Source organism: Muntiacus reevesi, chromosome 10 (assembly GCF_963930625.1).
Source record: "Muntiacus reevesi chromosome 10, mMunRee1.1, whole genome shotgun sequence".
In the NCBI taxonomy this organism is placed as follows: domain Eukaryota; kingdom Metazoa; phylum Chordata; class Mammalia; order Artiodactyla; family Cervidae; genus Muntiacus; species Muntiacus reevesi.
The window spans coordinates 9,439,263-9,451,370 of NC_089258.1; positions in this window are offsets into that span (position 1 = coordinate 9,439,263).

Genomic DNA, 12,108 nt, shown 5'->3' on the forward strand with positions numbered 1-12,108 from the left:
AGTCAATCAAGTCCAGGAAACACAGATAGTCCCAGGCAGCATAAACACAAAGAGGAATACACCAAGACACATACTAATCAAACTGACAAAAATTAAAGACAAAGATAAAATATTAAGAACAACAGGGGAAAAACGACAAAATACAAGGCAACTCCCATAAGGTTATCAGCTGATTCCTTACAAGCCAGAAGGGAATGGCATGATACATTTAAAGTGATGAAAGGGAAGAACCTACAACCAAGAATACTCTGCCCATCAACACTCTCGTTCAGATTTGACAGAGAACTCAAAAGCTTTAAAGACAAGCAAAAGTTAAGAGAATTCAGTACCACCAAACCAGCTTTACAACAAATGCTAAAGGAACTTCTTTAAGCAGGAAACACAAGAGAAGGAAAAAACCTACACAAAATAAACCCAAAACGACTAAGAAAATGGTAATAGGACCATACATGTTGATAAAGTAATTACCTTAAGTGTAAATGGATTAAATGCAAGAACCAAGATAGACTGGCTGGGTGGCTGAGTACATACGCATGTATACACTTCCACTTACCACATCACTCTACTTAACCCCTCAAACTACATGTAATTATTTTACATTGTTAGGTTAATCATGTTTCCATTATGGCTTGCAATAGTAATAATCTTTTATTTTTTATCTAGCTATTGATTGTAAACACTGATAAACTTCTACTATTGTTATTTTTGCTTAATACAATAATTATATCATGATTAGTCAACAGAAAATTATCACTAAGTTCAGTTCAGTTGCTCAGTCGTGTCTGACTCTTCGCAACCCCATGGACCAGAGCATGCCAGGCCTCCCTGTCCATCACCAACTCCCAGACTTTACTCAAACTCATCTCCATTGGGTCGGTGATGACATCCAACCATCTCATCCTCTGTTGTCCCCTTCTCCTCCTGCCCCCAATCTTTCCCAACATCAGGGTCTCTTCAAATGAGTCAGCTCTTCGCTTCAGGTGACCAAAGTATTGGAGTTTCAGCTTTAATGTCAGTCCTTCCAATGAACACTCAAGACTGATCTCCTTTAGGATGGACTGGTTCCTTGCAGTCCAAGGGACTCTCAATGAGCACTGAAACTACCATTTAATAGAAAAACTACAATCACTTAACATCCAGATACATATCAGAATTATCTTGGAATTTTTTGAAAAATACAAATGCTCAGGTATTGTTGTTCTCCTCCAAAGCTCCAGATGTATTTTTAATGAACAGCCATGTTTAAAAACAACTGGAATATGTGATGATCTTTTATCTAGTTTGTTTCACATTCAGTGTTCCCATTTCATTTAGTTTGTTTTCCAATTTCTCCATCTCTTTTGATGTTCTTTCTCAAGCCTTTACCAAGCACAGTAGAAAAGCTTTTGTATACATGTGTGTTTATATAGTATGTATAATATATATATTCTAGAAAATTTATGAATTTTTGCCTAGCTAAAAAACTTGACATTTTGATTCCACTTGTTTGACTTAGTATGAATAGAATGCTATATTCCTAATTCACATTCACTCAGAATTTTGATATATACTTTTATATATTTTGGCACCTAGTCAGTCTAGAAAGTATTATCTTAGTGATTAAAAAAGTTTAACTGAGGCTTGAAACTTCTAATCCAGTTATGAGAATATAAAGAAATACTGTTGTTTAAAAAAAAAACAATAGGAAATTAATGTGATAGTATTAAAGTACAGATTTTCTTCAAATTCACAAAATTTTATGCTAGTGTCCTTTATTTGTTTTCATACATTATTCGACTCCAATTTGTATTTAATTGAGCAGCTTCAGCTGCATGCAACAAATTCTGGTAAATTCTCTTTTCATTTTTATTCTATCACAAATATTTTCTAATTTTCCTTGTAATGGCTTCTTAGATATACTCATTTAAAAGTGGATGCTTAATTTCCAAGTACATGAGCTTTCTTAAGGTATCCTTGATATTTTCATTTAAATGCTTTCTTCTCTGCATTTTTGTCTTCTAACTTTACTGAAACTTTCGATGGCTAAGCCTAAGATCTCTTGTTAAATGTCACACTGCACTGAAAATATGTGGTTATTTTCAAGTATCTTCTTTTGGGGGGGGGGGCTGGTAATTTTAATCTTTTTTTAAATTTCATTGAAGGATAATTGCTTTATATAATTTTGTTGTTTTCTGTCAAACCTCAACATGAATCAGCCATAGGTATACATATATCCCTTGTCAAGTATCTTTTGATATTGACCTCTAACATAATTTGACAGTAATAAGAGAACAGACTCTGTATGATTTCAGTACCTTTGGACCATGACATTTCTGTACCTGGTCTTATGTCTCTGTATATGTACCAGTGCCTCTTAATAGTCTATGGGAACTTGAATAGAATTTATATCTTCTTCTTGTCTGAAAACTGTATAAATCTTAACTATGTTAAATTGGTTCATAATGCTTTTCAGGTCTACTATATTCTTCTACTTCCTTGTACATTCATTCTGTTAATTTCTGAGAGTTTGATATTGAAATTTCAACTATTTCAAAAATCTTAAGTTATCTACTTAAACAATTGTAATATACAATGCAACTATATGTAACTTAGTTCTGTATTTTCCAAGTCTCCTGCAAATGTTATCATATTTTCATAATTTAAAAGATAGAAAAGGAAGAAAAGTAAATAAAAAATAAAAATTCCATTTGAGCCTTATACACACGACAATTCCACTTAGTCTAGGGCAGGCTTATTTTTCATTCTTCTTAGCTGACTCTGATATGAAGCCAAGGTTGAGAATTACCACCACCTCTTTGAAGATTAACATGTTCTACAGCCCTCAATTATCTCCTAAATTTGTTTAGGATTTCCACTAAGCTATCCCCATCCACATGCCTCACAGTCTAATCAGTGTCTCAAGTCTTTGTCACTTGAAAAGGAATCCTTAACAAAAACACGTGTGCTCTGTCATTCAGCTGTATCCAACTCATTGGACTGTAGCCCACCAGGGGGCGGTGGGGGCGGGAAAAGGGGATATTCCCCATCCAGGGATCGAACCAGTGTCTCCTGCATTGCAGGCGGATTCTTTACCTGCTATCAGGGAACCCTATCAGAAATGTACTTTCTACTGAAATCTACTTTCTATAGATTTCACCCACATGCCATCTCCAGACTGGTTTGTACCCACTGCCTGCTTAATATTTTATTCTAGGCTTACAACAGTGTCACATTATGGCTGGGATCAATACTCACAGTTTGTACATGACACTGTAAGTTTAGTGCCTGAATATGAAACATATCATACTTTGATCCAGAAACTAGAAGATGGGAGGTCATATTGGGTAGTACTGGAAACAGGAATGAGAAGAGGAAAATAAAGAACTTGAAGACTGTTTTGGGAAAAACAGAACTGGCCAAGAGCATGGTCTATAACCAGCTATGTTTTAACACCTGTCATGTTCTCTTCGAGGCATATTTCTTTTTCTTGAAAGAGAGGGACAGAAATGGGGGAAAAACAAACAAACACCCAATTCTTGTCTACTCTTTGCAAATCCAGAACAATGGGACCAATTCACTCTATGGCTGATTCATATCAATGTATGACAAAACCCACTGAAATGTTGTGAAGTAATTAGCCTCCAACTAAAAAAAAAAAAAAAAAATGCATCAATGAATGACCTGTACATAACAGCTAAATCCATAAAACTCTTGGAAGAAAACATAGAGGAAAACCTCCATGACCTTGGATTGGGAATGAATTTTTATATATGGTACCAAAATCAGGAGTAACAGAAGAACAAACAAAAAACTTGACTTTAAAAAATTAAAACTTTTGTACAAAGGGCATTATCAAGAAGTGAAAAGACAATCTGTAACTGAAAGGGTTTAATATCCAGAATATATTTTAAAAACTCCCACAACTCAACAACAAATATTTTCAAAAGGCAAAGGACTTGAAAAGACCTTTCTCTGAAGAAGATGTACAAACAGCCAATAAAGCACAAGAAAAGATGCTCATCATCATGAACTCATTAGGGAGATACAAACCAAACCATAATGAGATAACCATCCAACACTCAGTGGAATGGCTGAAGCCTAAAACAAAACCAAGAAAAACAGAAAATGTCTAAGTGTTGCCAAGGAGGTAGAGAAAATTGGAAAACACACCTTGCTGATGGGAATGTAAAATGGTACAGCTGCTGTGGAAAATAGGGAGTTCCTCAAAAAGTTAAAAACTACCGTATGACCCCAAAATTCCACTCTAGGTAGATATCCAAGTGAATTAAAAACAGACTCAAATACTTACTAGTGTTATAACAACATTATTCATAATATCTAAGTGATGTGTCCACCGACAGATGAATGAATAAATGTGTTAAGTCCATAAAATAGAGTTATTATTCAGCCATGAAAGGGAATGAAGCGCTGACACATGCTACAACATGAATGAACCTTGAAAACATGATAAACCTGACATAAAAGACCACATAAAGGCAAACCTTGTTTTACTGTATTTTACTTTATTGTCCTTTGAAAATACTTTAAAAAAAAAAAAATGAAAATTTGTGGCAACTCTGTGTCGAGCAAGCCTTCCAGTGCCATTTTTCCAACAGAATTTGTTCATGTCTCTGTGTCACATTTTGGTAATTCTTGAAATGTTTCAGTTTTTTCTCAGTAAATACTGTATTTGTTACGGTATTCTGTGATCAGTGGTCTTTGTGACTGCAGATGTGGTGGAAATGGCAAGAGAACTAGAAGTGAAGCCTGAAGATGTGATCAAATGTCTGCTATCTCCCAATAAAACTTTAATGAATAAGTAGTCGCTTTTGATGGAGGAACAAAGAAAATGATTTTCTGAAATGAGATCTATGTAGTAGTCCTGGTGAAGAAACTAGAAGACTGTTGAAATGACAGTAAAGTGTTCAGTGTATCATATATTAGTTGGTAAAGCTGCGGCAGGATTTGAGAGGACTGATTCCAATTCTGAAAGAAGTTCAACTGTGAAAGGAAGCTCATCACTTGTGAAAGGGAAGAGTCAATGCAGCAAACCTCACTGTTGTCTTGTTTTAAGAAACTTGTGCAGTCACCCCACAAGCTTCAGCAGCCACCACCTAAGCAATCGGCAGCCATAACATCGAGACAAGATCCTCCACCAGAAAAATGACTATGACTCACTGAAGGCAGAGATGGTTAGCATTTTCAGCAATATTTTAATTAAGGTATATACATCGGATTTAGACATTAACACTAGTGCACATTTAACAGACTACCGTATAGTGTGAGCCTGACTTTTATATGGAAAAACACTTTGTGTGACTCACTTTATTGTGTTATTAGCTTTATGAAGGTGGTCTGGAACTGAACCCGTACTATCTCTGAGATATTGCCTGTATTATATAATTACATTTCTATGAAACATCCAAAATAGGTAAATGCATAGAAGACAGAAAACAGACAAGTGGTTGCCAGGGGCTGGGCTAAGGGGGGGATAAAGAGTGATTTCTTAATGGCTTGGGGTTTCCTCTTGGGGTGATGAAGTTTTGGATGATTGTGAAGGTTGCACAACACTGTGAATGTACTTTAAATACCACTGAACTATAGATTTTTAAATGGTTACAATAGTATAATTTGTTTTATATATATATATATATATATGTATTTTTTTTAAGCAAAAATGAAAACCACAGGCATTCCCCACAAGAGCTTTCTAACCTTATTACCATATGCTAAGACAGCCAATTACAATGCATGCTTTCTTTGGGAAGGCTGTTTCCCAGAGAACTGGGACTCAGTCAAGTGTATCCTGCTCCTTCTACAATATTCAGTAAGCAGTCACCACTTCTCCTTTGGAAAAGAGTGAATACTGAGGAACAACAATGTGCTCCTCCAACATTTTCCCTCTTCTGGCATGATGGTGTGCTGCAGGTTAAGATGATCACAAATTCTGTGATATTCTACTTATCAAGCAGTTTGGGGCCTATGACCCTTAAATCTGGGCAAGTTCAGCTTGACCAGTAGAATACAAGAGAGATGACACTGGGCCAGTTTGGGGAGTGGGGGCGCACACCTTAAAAAAACTGACAGCTTTCATTTTTCCTTTAAATACATGCTCTTGAAACCTATCCACCATTTTGTGAGGAAGCACAAGTAGCTCTTGTAGGAAGGCCCAGGTGGAGAGGAACTGAGACCCCCAAGTGCACTCCCAGATGAAAGTACATAGTAATTAAGACAGCTAAGGGAATAAGCTCTCTTGAAAGTAAATTCTCCAGACCCAGTCAAGTTGCTCCAGCAGTATTCACCAATCCTTGCCAAAATGCTCAATCATGAATAAATTTAATGACTGATTTTTGTTTTAAGCCCCTGTGCTGTGGGATAGTTTGTTATGAAGCATTAAATAACCACAACATGCTGGAAATTTCCTTCCCTCTCTAGAAACTAGGAGTAGAGAATGGGTCTGAACAGTTTTAAGAAAAAAAAAAAATTAGTTTGCATATACAGCAACTACTATGTATTTCATGAAAGAATTAGCCCCCACATTCAGCTTTGGCCTTCTGAGGGAAAATATACTGGGAACTCCCATAAATGCCTATTTCATAGAGTGGTAAGCAAGACAGATTGGATTGTGGCTCTGGGACAGGTTACATCATAATTAAGGAGTTTGAGGCACAAATGTCAACACCTTATAAACTGGAATTACAAACTGAGATGAGAATGTGCTTCTTACTACCTCAGCTCTGGAAAAAATCTCCACCTTATTCTATTCAGTCTCACCAATGCAAAGGTGTTGGAAAGAGATGCTTTTCCTCCATTTCCAAAAGGGTTGACCATAAATAGTAGTTCAGATGGGCTGGGAAGGCACCACTCCTATTGATAAGGGAAGGCTGCTAGCTACCTAGCTGAGGAAAATGATGGTTTCAAAGACAGAGAAATCCTCTCCCTCGCACTTTAGCCCATCCAACAAATGTGTCTGTGTGCTTATCTAGATCTATCAGTCAAATTTATTCTAGGGATCAAAGGTGAGGATTAACTACTTTTTCTTTATAGTTTTTGGTAGAAAACAATTACTCCATATTCTCCTCCACCTCAGCTACTGTTCCCCATTTCTCTGGATTCTCTTTACTTCAAAATTCTGTATATCCTGATATTTTCCAGGTTCATTCTAATCAGAATTTTACCCTAACCACACTTTAAAACCCCAATTACTAGGCCGGCCTGCTGGTAAGCTGGAAGGGCCTGGTCACCCTTCCGGCCTCCGCAGCTCTCGCCCCGACTGGCGCTCCCGCCGCGTCGCCGGGCAGTCGCGGGGAGTGCAGAAGCTTGTGCGCAAGCGGGCGTGGGGAGGGGGAGGCGCTGCTGGCGGCGCAGCTTTCAGCTCCCGCGCCCGCCCGTGGCCCCGCGGTTCCCCCGGCCCACCTCACCCTCAGTCCTCCGCGCCCCCGCCCGGTGACCTTTGCGCTGGCGACTCTCCTCCCGGGTGCCCCCAGTCGCCCCCAGGAGGGCGCTCTCCTCGGTGCTGACGCCTCCGGGTGCTCCGTGTCGGAGCGTCGGCGTCAGTCGGAAGAGGCGCCTCCCCACCCCCCTCTCCCCGGAGGCCTTCCCCAGGACCCAGCGAGAACTGCGAACACCTCTGTGCAGTTTCAGGGACGGAAGTCTGTCCCCGAAGCTGATAAGGATTCCTTCCGTCCTCACGGGAACCTGGTTTAGCTTCGCATAGCTCGCAGTTCACGTGCGAAAAAGCTCTAGGTTCCCAAGCTGCCTCGTTGGGTTAACGGTTCCCCTGCCTCAACGGGGCCCGGGTCTGAGAATGATGCGTGCTGTCTCAGCGTCTGCAGAACTGAGGGCGTTGGAGGTTCTCTCAAAACCAGGTTTGTTTTCCAGATGCGATGTCGAATCTTAAAATCTTCCTAGGGTCTTTGTGTATTGTGTAGAGATGGCCAACGCCTACAAAATGCTTCATGTATTGCACACATATTTCTCTAACCTTTAGCAAAGCAAATGGACATGTTGTTAGTTTATTTATAAAAGTGCCTACTTAATGTTGACGTCGAGGTAATAGATAAATAGAACTCTCTCCTTTACCAATATGTAGCAGATAAGATTGCGAAGAAAAATAGGTTTAATGAGAACAGTGTGATATAGAGTACTTCTGGGTGTGACTCTGTGTACTCCTGGGCCTGTTGATACACCATTGATGGTTCATAATGTTAATAATTAAATATCAATGATCATCATAACAATTTCCTTTATGGATGATCAAAAACAGTGAAGTTTTAATATTTGAAAGTTGATAATGGAATGTGGGGGTCCTTGGGGAAGTTTTGGGCGGATCATCAATTGTTGGGTGGTATAAGAATATGGTTTTCAGGAATGCCCTTGAGAACTATGGGGCACTACACGTTTTGACCAGGAGAACAAAATGATCTAAAATGATTCTTGGTCCCTCAAAGTTTTGGTGACACTGACCATGTGGAGGAGAGTGGTGAAGGATTGTTCTCGATGCAGAGTTGTGGTGCTGAGGTAATCTAAGAGGAGCAAAATCCAGCTCCTGCTGTTCTGTTGTGTTTGTTACATTCCAGCTGCCCCAAGATTACATATTTGTGTCTGACTTACTTTTTTAAAGTACTTATTTATTTATGTATTTGGATGCATTGGGTCTTAGTTGTGGTATTGCAGGCTTAGTTGTCCCACAGCATGTGGAATCTTAGTTCGCTGATCAGGAATCCAACCCATGCCCCCTGCGTTGCAATGTGGATTCTTAACCACTGGACCACCAGGAAAAGTCACCTGGCTTATTTTTGTATTTTTATTTATTTATTTTTGACCACACCACAGCATATGGAATCATACTTCCCTGACCAGGGATTGAATCTGTGCTTCCTGCATTGGAAGTATGGAGTCTTAACCAGTGGGCCACGAGGACAGTCCTACATAGTTTTTAAATATTACAAACTACATTCTCATAAAAATTCAAACAACATAGAAAAATAAGAATTCCTTTCTGTTCTCTGTCCTTCTTAGACCTATTTACCCCACCCCAGCCCTCTTTTTTTCCTCACATAATAGATCTCCAACATCTATTCAAGTCAAGAGATAAACAACTTAATTCTTTTTATGACTGATAATAGTCCACAGTGAGCATATATTAATTTCATTATTCCTCATTGATGGATTTTTCATTTAGAGTCTGGCTTTTGCCACTATAGAGTCATACTGAGGGAAGTATTAAAAAAAATTTTTAATTCTTTAAATTATGAAAGTATGATAACACATTTACAGGAGACTTGGAAAATACAGAACAAAGTTACATATAAATCCACTATCAATTATTTTTAAGTAGATAAGATTTTTAGTTGGATTTGGTTTCAATATCAAGCTCTCAAAAATAATAGAATGAATAGACAGAAAAGTAGGATATAGTAGACCTGAAAAATGCTATGAACCAATTCAACATAATTAAGATTTATACAGTTTTCACCTAACAGCAGGATAAAAATCCTATTCAAGTTCCCATAGAGTATAAACCAGGAGATACTGGAACACATCCAGGAACATAAAACCAAGGTGCAAAAATTTCATGGTATAAAGGTATTGAAATCATACAGAGTCTGTTCTGTTATCACTGTGGAATTATGTTAGAAATCAATATCAAAAGATATTTGAAAATAACCCACGTATTTTCAAGTGCAGTGTGACGTTTACCAAGAGAGATCTTTGATTTTAGCCATTGAAAGCTGAGGTAAGTATTTTAAAATGTAGGTCATGCTGCTTCGCTTCTATAGATTACCATTAGTAGGAACTAAGGATAATGGGTCAAAGATACACATATTTAAAATCTTCTTAGGGATTCTACTGTATAGCACAGAACCCTGTTCAGTGTTATGTGGCAGCCTGGGCGGGAGGGGAGTTGGGGGAGAATGGATATGTGTATGTGTGACTGAGTCCCTTTGCTGTCCACCTGAAACTATCACACCATTGTCAATCAGCCATACTCCAGTATAAAATAAAAAGTTTAATAAACGATTGATTTTAAAAATGAATAAATTGTAAAAATCTTAACAGGTATTGACAGAATATTTCTCCCCAAATATAGCAACTTATATTCCTATGTGCCAAGCAGGGCAGGACCCTTTACATCATGAAGGTTTGCCAGTTGAGTAAGTGAAAGGGCATCCTGCTGTTGAGCTATGTTGCTTTTTCTCAGCTGCTGTTGCCCGCTGTCATCATCTCTTCTGTAAATGCCCTTCATGCTCTTCCCAATTTCCCCATTAAGTTGTTTTCTTACTAATTTGTAGGGTCTCTTTTTATATTAGGGATATTTTCCCTTTGCAGCTATAAATAAAATATTGCATATATTTCCCCCTTGAAAAAAAAATAAAATAAAACTCCAATTTCGGTCATAGAGGTCCTTCCCTTTACTAAATCCATAGGTTAATAGTCAATCCATGATGGGTACTTAAAGGCAACAGCATTCAACACTTCTTCACCATCTTTCTCCTTGAGAAAAAATTCTCCACGTGCTCTCAGCCCACCCGCCTGTTCATGTCTTTTGCTGGTTTACTCTCATCGCTCTGAGGTGAAGTTAACAGCAAACCAGGACTCAGATCTTCCCAAAGTATGTTTATCAACACGCTCTAAAATTCATCTAGTCAGGATTTCTCAACCTTGGCACGATTCACATTTTGAGACCAGATATCTCTGCTGTGGGAGGCCGCTCTGTGCATCAGAGAACATTCAGTGGCGTCCTTAACCTCTACTCATCACATGCCAATAGTAGCCTTAACTATGATGTCAAAAAGGTCTCTCTAGACATTGTCAAAAGCCCCATTTTGTTGTTTCTGGTTGAGAAACACAGACCTCATCCTTGGCTTTAAATACTATCGAAAAATTGATGCTTTTGAACTGTGGTGTTGAAGAAGACTCTTCAGAGTCCCTTGGACTGCAAGGAGATCAAGCTAGTGCATCCTAAAGGAAATCAGTCCTGGGTGTTCATTGGAGGGACTGATGCTGAAGCTGAAACTCCAATACTTTGGCCACCTCATGCAAAGAGTTGACTCATTGGAAAAGACCCTGATGCTGGGAGGGATTGGAGGCAGGAGGAGAAGGGGATGACAGAGGATGAGATGGCTGGATGGCATCACCAACTCAATGGACATGAGTTTGAGTAAACTCCGGGAGTTGGTGATGGACAGGGAGGCCTGGCGTGCTGTGATTCACGGGGTCACAGAGTCAGACATGGCTGACCGACTGAACTGAACTGAACTGATATACACTGGCGGCTGTATAACTTGTCTGTAGCCTGAACCTCTCCTGAAGCTGCCTTCTCATTATCTCCAATTATATATCTAATCAAGTACATCTCACTTAACACATCAAAACTAGACTTCTGACATATACCCCAACCCATATGTACCCTGCTCACCTTGCTTGGCATCTCTCTTGTTCTCAACTCTCACACTTTTATTCATCAGTAAAACCTACTGGCTCTGCCTTCAAAACATACCCCAATTTCTTACTACCTCCACTGCTACGAGTCCAACCCAAGCTGGTATTAACTCTGAAATCCTAAAGTCTCTCTGCTTCTACCCTGGTTCAGTGGTTCTTACCTGGGAACTTGTTAGAAATGAAAATTCTCCTCCAAGCCTAGGACTAGCAAATCAGAAACTCTAGGAATAGCACACAAAAATTTACTACTTACCTGTCCCCATCTCTCCAAATCAATCCCTACACTACTTTCTCCCTAGCTCACCTTGACCGTCACACTGAACTGCCTGGGTTCTAGAAACACATTCAGAACATTCACATTACAGCACATTTTCATTAGCTGCCTCTCTTCCTGAAAAGCTATTCACCCTCCCAGATATTCCTCAAGTCTCTAGTTAAATGTCACCTTTTCAGTGAGGCCTTTTCTGACTACCCTACATAAAATAAAATACCTTCTTCCTGAATTAGTCTCCTTAATCTTAGTTTTTCACCAAAGCACTTGTCACTACCTAGCAGGCCACCTATATGTTTTGTTACTGTTTCCCTACCTCCCACTGTGTAAACCCCATACAGATAGAATTTTGTTTTATTTACTCCTATGCTTTAAGCAACTAGAAAAGAACCTGTTACTCAACAGATGTTCAA